The sequence below is a fragment of the Pelodiscus sinensis genome, chromosome 4 (genome assembly GCF_049634645.1).
Source record: "Pelodiscus sinensis isolate JC-2024 chromosome 4, ASM4963464v1, whole genome shotgun sequence".
NCBI classification, from domain to species: Eukaryota; Metazoa; Chordata; order Testudines; family Trionychidae; genus Pelodiscus; species Pelodiscus sinensis.
In genome coordinates this window covers 88,650,007-88,669,528 of record NC_134714.1, presented here as the reverse complement: position 1 = coordinate 88,669,528, position 19,522 = coordinate 88,650,007, and the positions used below count along the sequence as shown (strand labels likewise).

At 39.2% G+C, this 19,522-nt stretch overlaps 1 long non-coding RNA gene across 1 annotated transcript in view; it reads left to right on the top strand.

The window, feature by feature from the left end:
- Positions 1-10,379: 10,379 nt before the first annotated feature.
- Positions 10,380-19,522, top strand: part of LOC142829170 (uncharacterized) — a 94,099-nt gene continuing 84,956 nt past the window's right edge. The window contains exon 1 of the long non-coding RNA XR_012903555.1: positions 10,380-10,688. This is a non-coding gene — a long non-coding RNA (uncharacterized LOC142829170). The remainder of the gene's footprint in view (positions 10,689-19,522) is intronic.

The window sequence follows — 19,522 nt, the reverse complement described above, 5'->3', positions numbered from 1 at the left end:
AGTTTTTTATTCTGGTTATAAGGTTAGCAAAAGAAAATTTTAAAATATATGTAGTAAAACTGTATTATTCCCCATCTCTGGGCCTTGATCATCCCTGGAGGAATTCTATGCCCTGCCATTCAAATCTCTATACCCGTTCTTAAAACATCTTCCTTCTTTCTCTATACCAAATGCCATCTCATTCTCCATCCTTGAGTCCTTCCTAAAAAAATCACTTATTTCAGCCTGAGATTCACTGCTAACTGTGGCACAAGCAATTGGGTTGCTGTTATTATTGTGCCTTCTATGTTCTGCCTATTTAATGTCTAGGCATCTTTAGAAACCAATTTCCATTTTCTGAAGTGTTTTAGTGTCTTTAGTTTGTGTTTTCTTGTTTAGTTAACCTGAAAGAATATGACTGCTCTTTGTATATGGAAAAAACTTATCACTCGGTAGGGGTGATGCTGAATTTTTATTTTATCTGTGTTTTGCTGTTTATTTGAGGTTTGGGGCTTTTTGCTAAACTTTGTGGTGTCTGTTAATTTTCTTTTGTTTATGTTGATTGCACTTCTTACTAATTTTATAAGGATTGCCTACAATGAAAGACTGGTACCCATAGGACTTTATAATCCTAACTAATAAAACATCTTTTCGCAAGCATAAGATATATTTAAATATACAAATACATATAAAAGATAGACAATTCCCTATGAAACTACACAGTGTATGCTAAGTCAAATAATGCATTATGTATATCTTTTGTTACTTTCCTACCTTCATCTCTCTGACTGTACATTTCCAGCGCCATTAGAAACCCTTACTTATCTGAATAACTTTACTCAGAAGTCTTATTTAGTTCAATTAAACTATTCATGTGCATAAAATTATTCACACGAATATAGTTTTGCAGGATCATACCCTTATTCTTCCAAGCTGCAAACACTAATTCACATGTTTTAGTTTTACTACAGTGAATAGTTGCAGAAGTAAAATTGCATATGTGTTTGAATCACCTGGGCCTTAGACTGCATGGTTGGCAGAGCATGAATTTTGTGTCCTTATATTTATCCCAGATTTTCAAAAGTGACCAGTGATATGTGCCTCAATTTCTAGGTGCTTAACTTGAAACATCAAAAGAAGCTGGATTTTGACTGCATGGATACTCAGTGGTGTCTGAAAATCAATCACTCTTGCAAGGTATCTCTGTTTGGGCACTCAAAAACTCAAGACATCCCAAATCACTAGTCTCTTTTGAAAATATTGGCCTGTAAAGCACTTTACTATGTTACAGCACTTTGGATAAAATAAATAGTAAAAAGAAGTATGAAAGCCTCATTTTCTTCTCTACAAATTCTGCAACACTATTGCACTGCTGCCACAACGGCAGGTCACTGCTCAGTAACCCTGGCCCCAGAGCAGTTGTGCATGTTACTCACTCCAGTTACGTGTGCATACTTCAAACACTAGAGAGCACTTATCACATAAATTGGGTACACACTAAAGTGAATTGGAGAGGGGTTTTCAGCTATTTGGTATGCATTTCAATAAACTAGAATGGACTAATACTAATACTATGGTATTTTTCATCTGAGAAGCTCAAAATGCTTTTCAAACATTAATGAATCAATGCTCAGAACTCACCTATGAATTTGGTAAGTATTCATATCACCATTTAAATAGAAGAAAACTTATGTGCAAGGAAAGATGATGGAGCAGGTAATTAAGGAATTCATCTACAAACTTCTGGAAGAAAATAAGGTAATAGGTAACAGCCAGCATGGATTTGTAAAGAACAAATCATGTCAAACCAATCTGATAGCTTTCTTTGATAAGATAACAAGTCTTGTGGATAAGGGAGAAGTGGTGGATGTGGTATACATGGACTTTAGTAAGGCATTTGATATAGTCTCACATTACCTTCTTATCAATAAACTAGGCAAATACAACTCAGATGGGGTACTGTAAGGTGGCTGCATAACTGGCTATATAACCATAAGAACATAAGAACTGCCATACTGGGTCAGACCAAAGGTCCATCTAGCCCAGTATCCTGTCTGAAAACAGTGGCCAATGCCAGATGCCCCAGAGGGAGGGATCACAACAGGTAATCCACATGTGATCCCTCCCCAGTCACCCATCTCCAGAGAAACAGAGGCTAGGAACACCATTCTTACTCATCTTGGCTAATAGCCATTGATGGTCCTAACCTCCATGACTCTATCTAGCTCTTTTTTGAACCCTGTTAAAGTTCTAGCCTTCACCATGTCCTCTGTTAAGGAGTTCCACAGGTTGACTGTGCACTGAGTGAAGAAAAACTTCCTTTAGTTTGTTTTAAACCTGCTGCCTATTAATTTCATTTGGTGACCCCTAGCTCTTTCATTGTGGGAATAAATACATAACTTTTCTTTATTCACTTTTTCCATACCAGTCATGATTTTATAGACCTTTATCATATTCCCCCTTAATTTCCTCTTTTCTAAGCTGAAAAGTCTGAGTCTTTTTAATCTCTCTTCATATGGGACCCATTCCAAATCCCTAATCATTTTTGTTGCCCTTTTCGTAACTTTTTCCAATGCCAAAATATCTTTTTTGAGATGAGGCGACCACAACTGTACGCAGTATTCAATATGTGGGCGTACCATGGTTTTATCTCTTATTCTCTATCCCTTTTATATGACTCCTAACATTCTATTTGCTTTTTTGACTGCTGCTGCACACTGAGTGGATATTTTCAGAGAACTATCCACAATAACTCCAAAATCTTTCTCTTGAGTCCTTGTGGCCAAGTCATTCCCCATCATATTGTATATATAGTTGAGATTATTTTTTCCAATGTGCATTACTTTACACTTATCAACATTACATTTCATTTGCCATTTTGTTGCCCAATTACTTATTTTGGTGAGAACTTTTTGATGCTCTTCACAGTCTGCTTTGGTCTTAACTATCTTGAGCAGGTTGGTATTATCTGCAAATTTTGCCACCTCACTGTTTACCCCTTTCTCTAGATAATTTATAAATAAGTTGAATAGGATGGGTCCCAGGACATACCCTTGAGGGATACTAGTTACCTGTCACCACTTGGAAAACTTACCATTTATTCCTACCCTTTGTTTCCTGTCTTTTAACCAGTCATCAGTCCACAAAAGGACTTTTCCTATTATCCCATGACTTTAAGAGCCATTGATGAGGGACCTTATCAAATGCTTTCTGGAAATCTAAGTATACTATATCCATTGGATCCCCCTTGTCCACACGTTTGTTGACTCCCTGAAAGAACTCTTACAGATCAATAAGGCACAATTTCCCTTTACGGAAACCATGTTGACTTTCCCCCAACAAATTATTTTCATCCATGTGTCTGGCAATTTTATTCTTTATATAATTTCAACTAATTTGTCTGGTACTGACATTAGACTTACCGGTCTATAATTGCTAGGATCACTTCTAGAGTCCTTTTTAAATATTGGTGTCATGTTAGCTATCTTCCAATCATTAGGTACGAAAGCCGATTTAAAGGATAAGTTACAAACCACAGTTAATAGTTCCTTGATTTCCCATTTCAGCTCTTTCAGAACGCTTGGGTGAATGTCATCTGGTCACAGTGGCTTGAGTTTATCAATTTGCTAAGTTTATCAATTTGTTCCAAAACTTCCTCTAATGACACCTCAGTCTGGGATAGTTCCTCAGATTTGTCACCTAAAAAGAATGGCTCAGGTTTGGGAATCTCCCCAATATCCTCAGCCATGAAGACTGAAGCAAAGAATTCATTTAGCTTCTCCGCTATGATTTTATCATCTTTGAGTGCTCCTTTAGTATCTCTATCATCCAAGGGCCCCACTGATTGTTTAGCTGGCTTTCTGCTTCTGATGTATTTAAAAAACATTTTACTATTACTCTTTGAGGTTTTGGCTAGCTGTTCTTCAAACTCCTTTTTGGCTTTTCTTATTATATTTTTACACTTAATTTGACAAAGTTTACTGTCCTTTCTATTTTCCTCACTAGGATTTGACTTCCACTTTTTAAAAGATATCTTTTTATCTGTCACTGATTCTTCTACCTGGTTGTTCAGCCATGGTGGCACTTTTTTGATTCTCTTACTATGATTTTTAATTTGGGGTATACATTTAAGTTGGGCCTCTATTATGATGTCTTTAAAAAGTTTCCATGCAGCTTGCAGAGATTTTACTTTTGTCACCATACCTTTTAATTTCTGTTTAACTAATTTCCTCATATTTGTATAGTTCCCCTTTCTGAAATTAAATGCCACAGTATCTGCTGAGGTGTTTTTCCTACCACAGGGATATTAAATTTTATTATATTATAACCGTACTCAGAGAGTAGTTATTAATGGGTCAGACGATGCTGGAAGGGCATAACAAGTGGCATTCTGCTGGGGTCTGTTTTGGGACTGGTTCTATTCAATATCTTCATCAATGATTTAGATGATGCACTAGAGAGTATACTTATTAAGTTTGCAGATGATACCAAACTGGAAAGGGTAGCAACTGCTTTGGAGGATAGGATCATAGTTCAAAATGATCTGGACAAACTGGAGAAATGGGGTGAGGTAAATAGGATGAAGTTTAATAAGGACAAATGCAAAGTGCTCCACTTAGGAAGGAACAATCCATTTCAAGCATACAGATTGTCTAGGAAGCAGTACTGCAGAAAGGAATCTAGGGGTCATAGTGGACCACAAGCTAAATATGAGTCAACAGTGTGACACTGTTGCAAAAAAACCACACATCATTCTGGGCTACATTAACAAGAGTGTTGTGAGCAAGACATGAGATGTCATTCTTCCACTCTTCTCTGTGCTGATAAGGCCTCAATTGGAGTATTGTGTCCTGCTCGGGCATACCCATTTCAAGAAAAATGTGGAAAAATTGGAGAAGGTCCAGAGTAGAGCAACAAAAACGATTAAAGGTCTAGAAAACGTGAGCTATGAGGGAAGGTTGAAGGAACTGGGCTTGTTTAGTTTGGAAAAGAGAAGACTAAGGGGGCACATGATAGCAGTTTTCAAGTATCTAAAAGGGTGTCACAGGGAAGAGTGGGAGAAATTGTTCATGGCCTCTGAGGATAGGATAAGACGCAATGGGCTTAAATTGCAGCAAGGGAGGTATAGGTTGGACATAGGAAAAACTTCCTAACTGTCAGGGTGGTGAAACACTAGAATAAATTGCCTAGGGAGGTTGTGAAATCTCCATCACTGGAGATTATTTAAAAGCAGGTTAGACAGACATCTATCAGGGTGGATCTAGATGTTACTTGGTCCTGCCATGAGGGCAGGGGACTGGACTTGAGCTCTCAAGGTCCCTTCCAGTTCTAGTGTTCTATGATTCCATGAGGCACAGGGAAGTAAAAGATTTGCCCAAAGTCACATTTCAAGTCACTGTTACACCTGACTAAAAACCATTCAACAGCTGTTAAAAGGCCTGTATGAAATGTATTAATTGCTATTATTATTACTATTACTAATATTAGAACGTAACTATCCAACACCCATTGAAATTCTGTTCCAATGGGAGGTGGGGCATTTGACTCCCTTAAGCTGTTTGGAAATGCCAATGATAATACTGGCCAATCTGACGCCATCATGAGTTGTTTAATGATCTGAAGATCAAAAAGTAATCCTACAAAATGTAGAAATGTGGACAAAGTGCTAAGGGGAAGTATAAAAGAATCACACAAGCACATAAGAAAAAAATAGGAAGGCTAAGGCACCAAATGAGTTACTCTAGCAAGACATAAAAGGCAAAAAAAAAAGTTCTTGAAATACATTATGAGTAAGAGAAAGACAGAAGGAAGTGTAGGTCTTTTTCTTAGTATGGATATCAAGAAACCTAAGGGTTTTAATGTGCATTTTGCTTCAGACTTCAATACAAAAATTAATGGTAACCACATACTCCACACAATTAATTTTAACAAGGGGGGGAAATGCAGGCCAAAATAGGGAAAGAACAGGTTAAAGGCAAGTTAGATATATTCAAGTCAACTGGCCTCGATTAATTGTATCAAAGGGTATTTAAAGAGCTAGCTGAAGCAACCTTAGAACTGTTAGCAATTACCTAGGAGAACCCTGGAGGTTGGGTGAAGTCTCAGATTACTGCAGAAGGACAAACATAGTACCTATCATATAAAAAGGAAACTAAAAGGATGCAGAGAATTATAGATCAGTCAGCTTATCTTTGATACCTGGAAATATACTGGAACAAAATATTAAGCAATCAATATAAAAGCACCTGTGAGCTAATAGGATTATAAAGAATATCCAGCATGGATTTGGCAAGAAAAATCATGCCAATACAATATAATTTCCTTCTTTGACAGAGTACTGGTCTAGTGGATGGAGGGAAGTTGTAGACTTACTCTATCTTGGTTTTAGTAAGACTTTGGACATAGTCCTACATGATATTCTCATAAGCAAACTAGTGAAATGTTGTCTACATTAAATTACTATAAAGTGAGTGTTCAGCTAGTTAAATAAGGACAGGTTCGGCTATGCCTTACCAGGCCACCAGATCTGCTGGGCTGGATTGTGAATATACTCCAACCTGTAGCTAGCCCATTGGCTGTGAGTTTGAGACTCCTGATTTATGTTGTATTTCCCTAGTTTGTTTATGAGAAGGTCATGCAAGAAATTATTAAAAGCCTGTATCATGCTCAGTGGTGGAACAACTTTAGAAAAGCTCAAAAGGAGAATTATATCTAGTAATCTGGGATTTATAATTCACTAATGGAAATTAAAAAAAAGGTTACAGGAACTTTTTTAAAAAAAAAGCTATATCTCCTTTTGCTCCTTTCCAATAAGCTAAGTCAAGGATTCATTTCTGCCAAACAGGTAGTCCAATGCATCTGATCTTCCACAGAAGGAAGTCTGTCATTATTTTCAGGGGGAACAGGATAAGGTAGATGTTACCAAGGTCACAGAAAGTCATGATGAAAATGAGGGAAGGATAGAAGTGAAGCTGTAGTACACAGTACTGTACTGCTATTTTGGATGCTGGATGTCTTTATAAAGAACCATAGCAGCCCAGAAAGAGTTAGAATCGCCTACAATGATTTTACCTTGTTCTGGGGACTACTCTAATCCCCAGCTGCCTCCTGAATCCAGGAGGCACAAAGGTGTCATAAATTCCTTCTGGCTGGTGGAAAAGCTCAGAATTAGATTCCAGGGATTTTGCTTGCTTCATGTTCCAGATGATGGAACCCTAATAGGAGAAACAACTGTCCTCATATAAACTCTTCAAAGATAACACAGTGTGAGATTACTGCTGAATGGAAATCACAAAACAGCAATATAAAAATAAATCAAATAGCATGAGTCCCTAGGCAAAATATGATCAGCCTCCTCAAATATTATACATCTTTAGTCCCTCTGTTATAAAATGAGTATACTAAAAGTAGACCAATTAATTAGAGAAGGAGATGGCATTGCAATTTGTTGCTATAGCTTTTTAAAAATCAATATAATTATAGAACATATTTCAAGCATCTTTTGCAATTCTGTTACATAATGAATTCTTAATCATCACAGGCAGTGAACACATTCCTAAGGGAATTACTTCCCTTATGATTGACTTGATATTTCTGTGATCAAATACTGTCTGCCATTTTTTATAAGGATGATAATTATTCCCTGTTTTGTTAAAGCTGAATCCTTTATTCCTTGTGGATTTATAATGCCCTGGGAGCAGTGTTCCCTGTAAGCTTCTTCCCAGGAGAGGCTCAAATGCCACTCAGCCGATTAACAGAGCACCATAGTGCCTATATCAGGCAGCATGTGTTTCTACTGGGTGCACATTCACACATGCCTTGGTGTATGTAACAAAATTTATTCTGAAAATAGGTAGAAAAATATAAAGGGAATATTGCCTGGGAATTGTATCTCAAAATCCAACTATTTCCTTGCAGGATCACTAGTAATGCCATTTTTTGTTTTTGCCATTTATTTCCTCAAAAGGTCAAGGGGGAAATTTTCTTTTATTATACATATCAAAGTGGTAAAAATTAAAGGAGTAATTTTCAGCAAAGACATATTTTTCAGAAAATTTAAACCCATCTCATTCCATCCAATTCTTTTCTTTTTCTCTTGAGGGTCAATTTCTATGTATACAAAAGTTGGTAAGTTTTAATGTAACCAATACATCTGATTTTATAGTTCTTTCCAGAACATTGATTCAACATTATATTTGCCTACTTAGAAGCATAGGAATCTAGTAATTTTAAGCTCTGGCATTTGACGTTATTGTAATTAAATCACATGTTATGAATACATTATTTTATATTATGTGTTTGAGATATTTATACTTTAATACATATATGGGTAATATGACCAAATTATTATACCAGTGGCCACCATAATTTTCATGAATTATATGTATTGAAACTCTTTGCAGTATTGTTTGTTTTAAACTATCCAATAAACAGATAAAACAGGATAACTCAGTGGGCCAGATCCTCAGTTGGTTAAATTATTATAGTTCTGCTGAATTATGAGTATTTACACCAGTTAAGAGTCTGATCTTGTGATAATCACTATTTTCAGTAAGCTCGTACAGCTAGACTCTGACTGCACACCAGTGCAAATCTGGATATCATCATTGTCTTCACTTTTTCTCTGTTCACTCACCTGTCTCCCAACTTCTTGAGCAGCTTCAAATAAACTCCATTAAAAAAACAACAATCCAGCACAAAATGTTTTCTTCTAAATGCTGCGTTTTTCATCCCAAAAGATATTCTTCTGTAGACATGTAGGCCTGGTGTATATCTAAGACACAGGTGAACTTAGCTACATTGCTCAGGGCTGTGAAAAATTTCATGTCCTCTGAGATGTAGTTAGGTTGACCTACCCCCGCTGTTGGCACAGACTGTCAACTTGGCTGCTGCCATCACTGTAGCAATTGTCTACACTACAACAGTAGAGCTGCTGCTGCTGTAACGCTTGCAGTGTAGACATATCCACATGTCAAAGGGTAATAAAATGTTATGCTGCTGAAGTCCAAGATCTTGTGACCCTACATGGTTATGAACACAAGCTTTAAAACAATATTAGGGAAGATTCCCAGCACTCATTTTATTTTTATCCTTCTACTGCTTTGGTGACTTGGAGTGAGGGAGGAGAGAAAAAATAAAACATCTCTAAATGTGACCTGAAATAGCATTTTTATGCTGTAAAAGTCATGCTTTAAGTTAGTTATCTCAGGCCCCTCATGGAATAGTACCAATGGAGTTTTCCCTTCCAATAGCATGAAGCTCCTGTTTGTAGTCCTGGGAGGTAGGGGAGGGGGATTTGGATAATAAATTCAGATAGCGTAATATAAAAAAGTTGTCACTGGCCCAGGTTGGGCCGCTCTCCAAATTTTGTAATGTTTGTCATCCACATGTTGCGAGTTGTGCTTATCACTGATATATTCAGATGCAGAAATTCTGGTAAATTAAAAAAAAAAAAAACATAAAAAAAACCTCGGCATGCTAGAATAGACTAAAACTTGAACTCTGCTTTTTCAAGGAAATAGTCTCCTCCCTTTTGTGTTCTGTTCCCAGGTTGTTTGCTTTAGGTATTTGACAACTGGATTTTGTTGGTAAATTTCCTTGTCAGTGAGCTTTGGGTTACACGTGCTCTTCTAGCCTGAACTAGGGATTAATGACCCCAGACACTATTTACCCAACATCTTTGTGGAAAAACATGCAGCAATATTCTAACTGTTGAGAGGGAAGGAACTGCACATTGCTGTCTGCTAAGTCAAAGGCATTATTCTGTAGCACATTCTATGGACTCTCATTTTGTCACAGTGTCATGGCTAAACAATGTTGCTTTTAAGGCCTGTCCCTCTTTCCAATAGGAAAACTCCCATTTACTTCAACAGGAGATGGGATAGGATCAGTGTTCCCTGTAAGATGAATGCTTGGGCAGCCACCCAGGAGTGATTCAAATGCTGCCCAGCTGATTTGCAGAGCACTCACAATGCCCACACAGATGTGTTTGTCCTGGTGGTGCACATCTACACACGCCTTGGTGCACATGGATGGAAAAACAGAGGGAGCATTGGATAGGACTCTAAAAGAAGCTGTTATACTATTTACATCTTATGCATTTTGATTCCTTTTGGTGACTTGCTCAGAAACACTAACATTAAAAAATAGGGGAACATGTTAGACAAGTTAGTAGAGAGGGACAGGAGTCACAAAGTTAGAGCTGTTACTTCATGCTGATCCAAATGTAGCCACAATTTTGGGATACAGTGCCAATGTACTCTGCTTTATTCAGTTTGATGCCATGGTAACTGCTATGAGGTCATTTCTGAAGATTTCATTGATAGTTTTACGTGTGTGTGATGGGGTGTGCATATCCGCACTGAAGCCAGTGGGATTAAAACCCTGTGGGTGGAGGAAGTTCCATCCCTTCACCCAGACTGAGCATGCTTCAAATGCTGGGGCAGCATAAAAGGCAGCAGAGCAGTTCAGTCTGGGCTGGCCACTGAAGGAGAAGGACCCTCAACTGGAGCTCCAGAGCTTCACCAGCCAGCAACCCAGACAGCAGGAGACAGAGCCCCAGGTGACCACAGCCACACAGCCCCAGAGCAACCCCTGGAAGAAGCAGCTTCCAGGGAACCAGAAGACCCAGCCACGTCATGAGATGCTGTCCCACCAGCACTGGTAGGAAGTGACCCAGGCAGGGTGTAGGAGCAGCCTCTCCCACCCAGGTAAACTTGGCATGTTTTGGCCAGATTCCCCGCTGAGGGAATGGCAGACCACTCTGCTGCTCACAGGGCCCTGGGTCAGTACCTGGTGAAGTCCTGTGTCCCCCTACCTGGGTGACTGGCCCCAACCCTCCCAACTTATTGACTTTGGCTACCAAGCTGTGCTGTCCTGAGTTTAAAGGGCCATCCCATATTGACTTTGGCTACTAGAGCAGGCTGCTTTGAGTTAGAGGACTACCTCAAATTGACTCTAACTACTAGGCTGTACTAGTTTGGAGCAAGGGTTCGTGTTCACAGACCATGAAAGAGACTGCTGAAGATTCAATAGCTGACTAGGTGGTGTCCATGCCCCATGTAACCTCCCACACAAGAGGCAGGGTGTGCTTATGACACAGCAGTGTGGAAGGACTTCAGTATCAGGCCCTGTGTTGTAATTCATAGGCCGAATGTATCCCTGAGGTAACTCCACTGACACCAATGGATTTATACATGAGCCAAGCTTGTCCACTATCTTTAACTTCTTGATGCTGGAGATTTAAAAATAACTTTACTCTTTTATCAGAAGACTAATGTAGGGACTGCCAAGTGGTGATTTGAAGATATCAGGAAAGAGAAGGGAAGGACCGAGGGGATTTAGTTGTGATTCACTGTGTGATGAGGCACTTAAAAACCCCTTTTCTGTGGGGAAAGAGGTGTCAACTAAAACCACCTCTTAAAATCATAATGGGGGTATTTCTAGGGGAATATGATTCAGTTATCACCCAGCTAAAAGACAAGTGTTCCCTCCAAAATGTGAAGACATGTATGAGACACTTCTGATTTGTTGTAATATTACACTTTGTTGTTTTTGTTAATATGGTTGTAATTTTTTGAGAAATGAAATATGTCTCATTTCATTTATTAGGCTCATATCCTTCTACACTCGGTTTCAACCACATGGCATTGACTTGATATAGGAAATATTGGGTGAAATTCTAAGTCCTGTGTTATGCAAAAGGTCAGACTAAATGCCCTTCTGGCCTTCAGAACTATGAATCTATGATTCCCTGATTTGTCACATGCCTCAGAGAAAGAAAACAACATGTACAAGCATAATGTATTGTCAGTATGCCATCCTGAAATAAAAAGGGGTTGAACCTGGTTCAGAAGTTCTAACTGTATAATATGCCCATAATCAGGAGGCCAGAGTATTCCATTGGTGCTGGACTTGGGGATGCTGCAGTGAGAGTTACCAGGCATCCAGTTTATGACTGGAACACCCAGTCAAAGTGGGACCCTGATGGCTCTGGTCAGCACCACTGACCGGGCCACTAAAAGTCTGGTTGGTGGTACAGTGGGCTAAGGCAGACTCATGGCCTGCCCTGGCTCTATGCAGCTTCTGGAAGTTGGGATGGCCAGGGAACTCCACACTCTGACCTTGCTCTGAGCACCAGCTCTGCAGCTCCCATTGCTCAGTTGGAGCTGCAAGAGTGGTGACTCTGGATGAAAGCAGTGTGGAGAGTCCCATGGCTGCCCCTGGGAGCCAGATGGGGTGAGCACTTCCCAGAGTCTGCATCCTGAACCACTCCCTCCCCCGCCCCAACCCTGAGGCCCCTCCTGCATCTAGACTCCCTCAGAACACATATACCCTCCCACACCCCAGCTCCCTGCACCAAACATCCTCCAAAGCCCTCATTCCCTCATGGAATGAGGAGTACAGCTAGTTCAGATTAGGAAGCCTAATCCGAACTAGCTACTCCGTGCCGCGTGTAGCCGCGCGGCACGGGGTTCGAACTGCCGGCATTTAAAAATGGCGCCGGCTGGCTTCATGCAAATGAAGCCCGGGAAATTCAAATCCCGGGCTTCATTTGCAAGTGCGGTATGCCTACATTACCCTCCTAATTCGAATTAGAAGGGTAGTGTAGACATACCCTTATACAACCCCACTCTCTGCCCCAGCCTGGAACCCTCTCCTGGGCGGCATGTTTCAACCAGCTCTGAAGGATGGCTGGGGTGAGGAGACCAGCACAATACACTCCAGGCAGTGCTGAGGGCTAACTGCCCTAGCTCTGCCCCTTCCTCCAGTGGCTGTATCCCCTCACTTTGCCCAAGGGCCTTGGCAAGTCTGTCGGCCTCTCTGCTCACAACACCCTCAGAGAGGGGAATATTATTTTCTCTTTTTCAAATGAAGAATCATAGACATGCATGGTTGAAAGGGATCTTAAAGGCCATTTAGTCTAGTCCCCTGTGCAGGTGCAGAACCAAGTGTACTTAAACCAGTATTTCTTAAACTTTTTAAGCCTGAGGAACACCAAATAATAATGTTTTTTATGAGGAACACCAAGGATTTTTTGTTGAGGGGGGAAAAAAAAAGGTTGGGGGAAAGTTACTGAGAAAAAAAAAGTTGCCTGCCCATTTGGGGCGGCCATTTTGAATTCTGTTGTTCTCTGCGGCACACCGGTGTGTTGTGGAACACAGTTTAAGAAACACTGACTTAGACCCTCTTTGACAGGAGTTTGTCCAACCTGTTCTTAAAAACCTCCAATGATAGAGATTCCAGAGCCTCCCTTAGTAGGAGAAATTAAGATGCAGTGAAATAGGGTGGCTTGTCCAAAAAAGCTGAGATTAGAATTCAGGAATTCCTGGGTTTCAGTCCTATGTTTAATGCATGAGATCAGGCTGCCTTACCTCAAAATGGTATAAAGGAAGTCATAAAATTAACTTAGATCCATACTTCTTGCATATTATTAGTATTACACATTGTTCCTTATCATTTATGTTATGTCATAATCAATTGCAGGGACAAGACAGCATTTGCAAATGGGTTAGAGAGCTGTAAATGATTAGTGAATGCTAGTAAAAGCGATTGTGTCAAGAATGTGTATGTAGTGCAGAAGTGGGAGGTTTGTATAATGGTTATTCATTTACTGACATCACTTTTGGTTTTTATGATATTACAAAAAAGACTCTACATATCTGAAGTGAGCAAGTCTTTATGAAAAAGTCCTGAATAAGCTTAAAAGGGGTATTGTGATTTCAAATTAGCCAACAATGTTATTTAGGATTTTCATGTCATTTAGGATTTATACTGATTAACATGTATTATACAGCCAAATCCACAATGGATGGAAATCTGAATGATTCGATTTAAGTCAGTGGATCTTTCCCAGTTTATACCAGCTGAGGACCTGGTCTGAAAGCCAAGGAGAGATATGTTGGAAAGCAGAAGTAAAATATTTGAGTACAAATCCTGCAGAATGTGTTCAGTAAATTAAGCGAGATTCTACTTCAGCTAGATTTTATAATATGGTGATCTCTTGTCTGCCACTTGCCAAGACAGTTGCTCTTAGTCCTGATTATAATTGGCATTAAACTACATAGAGATTTTGGAGAGAGTTTAGATTGAAAAGGAGAGGGACAAAGGTTGCTATAAACTGTCCTTTTACTAGAAGGTCTTTTGAGATAATTTTCTTCTTAGTGGAAAGGTACACTTCAATTGTGGAATAATTGCATAATTCCTAGTAATCAGGAAACTGAATTTATGATAAGAAACTCACTCTGATATTCCCCAGTGCAGTTTCTTAACTAGACACATTGGGGGTTTGCCACCATGAGTCATGGCTCAGGGACAGTCGAGGTCAAGAATTGAAGGGCAAAGGTTACTGAAGCATCCTGCCAATGGCAGCTAGAGTTGACCTTTATTTGACAAAGCAGAAGTAACTAAAACAATGGGACTGAAATAGCCAGTCCATCTGAGCATTGCATTTGGATTGATCCTAATCAGCCATAATTTCCTAGTTTAAATGGTCAATTAAAAGGCCATTTGAAAGTAAGAAGAGCAGAACAGATAACAAATTGACATGGAAAAAAATGGTTGGCTTTAAAAAGGTAATTGAAGTGTATTGAAGTTACACTTTTGAGTAGTGAGAAAACCAAAGAGAAGTAAGTGTCTTATTCTGTTTGAAAGTCATTCAAATGAATCATCTGACCTGTGTAACTAAATAGATAAAAAAAGCCAACTAATGTTTAAAAGTAAGATAAAAGGCCTTAGTTAAAAAGGCAAAACAAGGAAATTAAGAGTTAGGACTGCGGCCTCCCTCCATTTGTCAACCTAAGTATTTCAGCACATGTGGAATGGAATGTAAGATCACCCACTGCCTGGCTATTGCTCACATGATACACCTTGGTCTGACCTAAGAGACAGAGAAATCTGAGTTCTCCCATTTTGTCTATTTATGTGAACGCAGAGACATTGTAATTTATTTTTTTTAAATAACCCTATACAAAGAAATAAAATTCCACTAAACTGAGCTAAGAGTTTTACAGCCAGATTGTCCCTGGCCCTTCACGAACAAGTAGGGATGTGAGGGACAGTGCAAAGAACCCATCCCTTCAACCTCTTGCATACCCAGTTTGAAGGACAGGGGTATTCAATGGACCCTTGTGTGAACAGATCAACCCAATAGGGTTGAGGTGAATTATGGATTCCATTACAGAGCATGACCCAAGTTGGCTATGGAAAAGATAGTGCAGCATGTACATTCTTCCTACACTCTTGGGGGGCTAGTTACAGGGTTGTGTTCTCTGACTCTTACAGTCTGTATTATGGAGAAAACTGACTCAGGCACTGATCTTCCAAAGAGATCTGCAAGAAAAGAGCCATGGGCTCAGACAGCAGTACCTCATTAACTTCAGTGGGCATCTGCACAGGTACAAGGATATGTCCAGGTGGTTGTCTTTGCCAGGATCAGGATATCATTCTATAGTGAGGGCTCACTGAAAGCGGTGTATTACTCTTTATCTTTATTGGAGGTCTCCAATGATAGAAAATGGAGCTCTCCTTGACCTATGGCAGAACAACCATTGATCTCTGTTATACTTGTCTCTATCAACAACAGAGCACCTGTTGACGGATAATAGACTGTTGTTACTCCTTGGTGGGTTTCCTGACAGATGGGCCACATTCTGCCATCAGTCTGCTATGGAAGTAATGCCATTTACTTTAAAGGGAGGGGGGTGAGGCACTGCTTTTTAATTAATTATTATTATTTAACATATATATTATCTAGCAGCTAGAAGCATTATGCCAGGTATGGCTCCATTCTGCTAGGCACTGAACAAGCACAAAGGAAAAAAAGAGTGTAATATTTTGCATTTTATGCTTTCTCAGTAAAATCACACAACTATAAAGGTTATAATTTATGCCACACTAGTCCATTTACATTTAAAATGAGAAGTCTTTTCTCATGTACTACGTACATGAGCATATGTGTCTGTGACTTAAGTAATGTCATTTTCCCCACTCAGAGCAGTGGACTTCTCTGTAGATAGTACTGGTTTGGGGAAATCCTCTGCACTTATCTGAATGAAATGAGAGAGAAGCACAGTTCTTGGCTCCAGCTTTTCTGTCACTCCATTCGTCATTCAACAAAATGGACCAAAGAGAAAAGCGATCAATCCATAAACTCGTGGAGCCTCAGTCTCCAGCTGTCATCAGCTTTGAGCTCTCTCCCCTGATCTTATCTGCTGCAGAGTGATTGAAAGTAATTTGTTTTGGTTGAAAGTAATTTGTTTTGGAGAGTAATTAGATTATCTCTTGGGGGGCTCCCTACCTGGTGACCCAGAGCTTCTCCATGGCTTGCTGCTCATTAACATCAATTACCATAGAGATCTTCTTCAAAGGAAGGGAGGCTTGCACTGCCCAGGGTAGAGCCCCCATTAAGAAATAGGCCTCTCCTTCCTGTTAGGAGATAATAAACCTTCTGAAGTTAAACAATTATTCGTGGGTCAGACACATATGATCCTACTGGGGCTTAAGTCCTTTGTTTTACATACAATGTAAACTGATTAGTAATTAAGAAATGAGCTGGATTTTTCTCTACAAGGATGCTGCTGTGAAGTATATTAATATGAATATAATAGGATGTATCTAGGCTTTACATGGTGTTTGTATGGCTATGGGTGTTTATGAATAGTGATCAAGCAACAGAAATATGGACCTGTAGTCAGGCAGGTCTGAAGTAATATAGGACACATCTTCCATACTTTCAGAGATTTTAGAGTCAGGAGTACCATCAATCCCTCCAGGGGGAAAGTGTATCGAGGATCAGAGAAATGCATGTCCCAGTAGCCAATATTCTGTTTCTCAGATCAATCTAGTTGTAAATTTGACTCTGTATTATTAAGGCCCAAAATATGGGCAACATTTGAAGCTGTTTTTTTTTTTAAACATGTGAGGCCAGGCTACATGAGTCATTTGCTAAATGTGACATTTGCTGACTCTGATTACATCATGAGCTTTTTCAAAATAAACATGGAAAAAGTCTGCATAAAGTTCTTTTTGTTGGAGAAGGCTTTGTTTCTCAGATGCTAGTAAGTTTAGAAATGAATCATCCCAATTATGTATTTAATTTGCAGAGTTTCAGCCTGTTTCCTTGTTGCATTTCAATTCTTTTGTACTGCCCTGACAATGTAAAAATATCATAAAAAAAGAGGCAGAAACAGACCCTTTTGGACTACCAGCAGTATGGTGAGGTACTCTACCCTGTGATGAGCTTCTAGACTCTAGAGTGACTATTTGAGCTACCTGCCTCTCAACCCATACAGGATATTCTGGGGGCAGACTAGAGCAAGAGCATTATCAGTATTTTGGCTTTGCTCTGGCTATTCTCTGCTTCCTACAATCCATAGGAGCCTGTGAGAGTTAGAGCAGCATAGACAATCATCTTAAAAGAGAATCCAGCCCCCATCGCCTTTATTCATTGGACTATACCATGACAGGTGCTACCAGATACAATTTTTAATACATTGTACAAGTACTTTTAGCTTCTTTTCTTGGATGCTGCTAAATGCTAACATTTGAAGTAAATAATTTCCATTTTTTCTTTTGTCTGGTTTGAGTGCTTATGTCATTATTTATTAAAGTGATTGTTTTATGTGTGCCAAAAAAAGAATAATAAAGACCTTTGATGAATACAGTTGGCAGGCATGTAAATGTGGTGATGGAATGCAGAAGCGAATAAATGACCTTTCTGAAATAGAATTTCTCCCTTAACCATCCATTTCTGTCTGCTCTAAAGCCAGCTAATGTGTTTATTTTTCCTGCTGTGTGTATTACAATTGGTTCCTCAATACTTCCTTTTTCTTTAAAAAAAAAAGACACATTATTCACAGTAACACTTGCATTCTTTAAACAGACTACAATAAGCTTGCTAAATAACCAGTGACTGCTTGTGTAGAACAAATTATTTTCTGCTTCCAACATTTTCACTAAATGTGTCTGAAGTAACTACTGTAGTGGCTTTTCACGTGTTTCAACTAGGGATGGAACAAACCCCCAGAACCAAACATTGTGTGAGCCTTAAGGATCTGCAAACTTGGCTCCAGTTCCCAATTTTGCAAAATTATCTCTGTCTTTATAATGGGACCACTCAAAACCCTGGGTCTGAATATCATTAGCCTTTGAAGCGTTCAAAATCTTTATGCAGATAAAATCTCAGTTTTGCAGTTCATACATGTCTCCAAGGTTCAGATTTTGGGGTCAATTTTATGACAAAAATCCAGAGTAACTCCATGAAAATTATTGAAAATTATTTAATTGTTTAATTATTACCAGTATTTAAGCCAGTATAATTAAGATCTAAATCTGGGCCATATCTCTCACCAACAATTCTCAATATGTATTTCAAAGCAAATCTTTGTACATAGGTGCAATTTTGTTTTATATAAACAGTATAACAGTAGCTAATCAATGGGTCACACCTTTGCTAAAAATGTTTGAATTCATTTGTGGTTTCCATTAATAAATAGCAGCATAAGCAACAATAAATTGGCTTTAACGCTATTGACTGTTTCATCTGAATAGCCAAGGATTTATTGCATAGAGGTTGCAGTACCTTCGGGTTGAGGAAGATTGCCTTGTAGTTGCTCAGTGGTCAAATAGAGAACTTCATCCTACAGGGATGTGAATGAAGTAGTTCTCAATTTTCCCTTTAAGCAGCTCTTGGTTTTCTTTATATACAAACACAGACTCATAGACATGCTGAAGGGCACTTGAGACATCATCAAGTCCAGCCCCATGCACTGATGCAGAACCAAAGAAACCTAGATCATCCCTGACAGGTATTTGTCCAACTTGTGGCTAAAGACCTTCAATGATGGGGATTCCACAACCTTCTTTGGAAACTTGTTCCAGAATTTAACTACCTTATAATCAGAAAGATATTATAGTATCTGATCAAAGTCTCACTTGCCTCAGTTTGTGCTATCTTCAGTGGAAAGCAAATTTCCCTCCTTAAGATTTGTTGAATAATTTTTTTTTTGGAACCATAAATGGAAATAGTTTTAAAAGATGAGGTCATTCAACCACAGTATTGAAACAATATCAGGTGACAGAGGGGCAACTGTGTTAGTCTGTAACTTAAAAAATATTTAAAAAATTAGTGGTCCTGTAACACCTTAGAAACTAACAATAAATAAATATAAAGTATCATCACCTGAAGAAGTGGGTTGTATCCATGAAAGCTCATGATAATGTGTGTGTGTGTGTATATATATATATATATATATATATATATATATATATATATATATACAGGGCTTGACAAACCGCGGTGAGAGCTACTCGCCAGCCTCGTACCGCGCATGAGCCAGACTGGCACTGCGCATGTGTGCAGTGCCGGTGAATGAGGCGCATGGAGCGACTGGCTGAAATCTATTTGCCCATGGGCAAGTAGAATCAGCGGTTTGTCGAGCCCTGTATATATACAGGGCTCGACAAATAATGCAATCTACTCGCCCATGGTGAGTAGACTGCAACCTGGAAGAGCCAGGTTTGGGTGATCTGCGCATGTGCAGAA